The following is a 1,881-nucleotide window of genomic DNA, read 5'->3' on the forward strand; positions in this document are numbered from 1 at the left end:
TGGTATTGTACATACTACCGAAAACATACATGATGCTTATGTGATTTGTTTTCGACTAAAGTTCTAAATCTTAAGGGCAATTATAACCTTGCAATGGGTTGTGGAGGCAAATGCTGCAATCTCAGCCCCTTGGGAAGCTGATGCAGGTGGATAAATGTAAATATTAGGCCAACTTGGGCCACATAGCAAGAACCTGTCCCCCAAACAATAAGGAAAATAAATAAATATGTAAAATCCTGTAAAAGTCAGTAATATGCTTTGTCTTATTTTATCACTTGAATTTTGTTCTTAACAAGCAGAAATTGTTTAAATCTGGCACTGTTTGCTCTGCACAACTGTCTTATATTTAAGTGACCAAATGAAGCATTTTGTTCAGAGCTGCATCATTTTAAGAAAAAGAGAGTCCTGTGTGTTTATCTGAGCTTACAGAAACAGGAGAGGAAAAGCATGGCCTCAGTCTGACTGCTGAGCCAAGTCAGCATGGAGGCCAAGCAATTAGCACAACACAAAGGCAGTCGTTATAGTACACAGTGAACCTGCATTGTTTCGTTGCTCCCTGACAAGTTTTCTCATGGGCCAGAGCAACTGTGATTTGGAAAATAAACAACTTACATGCCACATAGCTGGATCTGTCTTTGAGGTGCCGCTGAATATCATTGGGCCCCAAACTTTGCCACAAAGGTGGTGACAATCCTTACGGTGTTTCATATGACTGAGTTAAAATAACAGAGAGAGAGAGAGAGGAGCAGGAATCTTGGTTTTACATCAGTGTCGTGGATCTGAACTCTAAGGACATAGGTGAGTGCAAAATGAAGGTAAAAGCTTTAGGATGGCAGTTGGTGAGGAATTCCATGAAACAGCTTTTCAATATGAATATACCCTGGAAAAGTTGAATCAGATCATGTAAGCGTGGAGTTGAGATGGGTTGCCTGTGTTGTGGGGTCTTCTGCTCCTTACATGACAGTGAGCGTAAACTACACAATGTGATGAACGCTACAATGTTATCCTAAAACAGTCCTGGTATCCAATAAGGGATGGATAGGTGCACTTCTGTGTTTGGATGACCAACATGGAACCCAGGCATTTTTAATCTTACCTTTTATAAAACTGTATGACAGCATCCTGAGAAGAAAACCCTCCAGGGAAGAAGTATTTACCTTATCACTATTATCAAGGAGAATTTCTTGACAAGATTGAACTGAACTAGAAGTCTGAATCCAAATATTCAAAATAAGATTATGATTCTCCTTTGTAGGAATCTTACTCTATTACACTCTATTACAGATTTATCACACTTATTTCAGTTAGAATAATCATGTTGATTTAACCATCTTTTATTCCTCCAAAATTAGTTCATATTTGGCTAATGGCAATTACCTGCTAAAAAGCCTTCCAAGCATGCATTCAGGAGAATCATTTCTCTATTGAGTGATAACTTGAGAATATAGGAACACTGGAGCTACTTGATTAATGGCATATGGGTCATTTGTAATGAGCTCTATGATGTTGGACAATTATTACTTAGATTAGTACTGGTCACTGAATAAGATGCTAGTGAGAATTTCAGGCCATTGTACCTTGACTGTGGATGAGGACTGTTGATAAATTATACAGATTTGTTCTTATCCAGAAATGACTTTAAGAATGTCTTGTTAAGGTTAGGCTATGCCTAGTACAGGTTGTATTACATCAGTACCATATATTTAATTGAATGCCAAATAATAGCCATGATAACTTAGAACCTAATTGAATTTTAAATTACTGCATATATCATATGTACATATTAATTCAAATTTTCACAGCTTTTCATTTCTTTATTTCTTCGTCCCTTCTTCCTTAATACATTTATAACAAATATTCTATTCATTTAAGGAAAAAATC

This window comes from Phodopus roborovskii, unplaced genomic scaffold, assembly GCF_943737965.1.
Source record: "Phodopus roborovskii unplaced genomic scaffold, PHOROB, whole genome shotgun sequence".
Classification (NCBI taxonomy): Eukaryota; Metazoa; Chordata; class Mammalia; order Rodentia; family Cricetidae; genus Phodopus; species Phodopus roborovskii.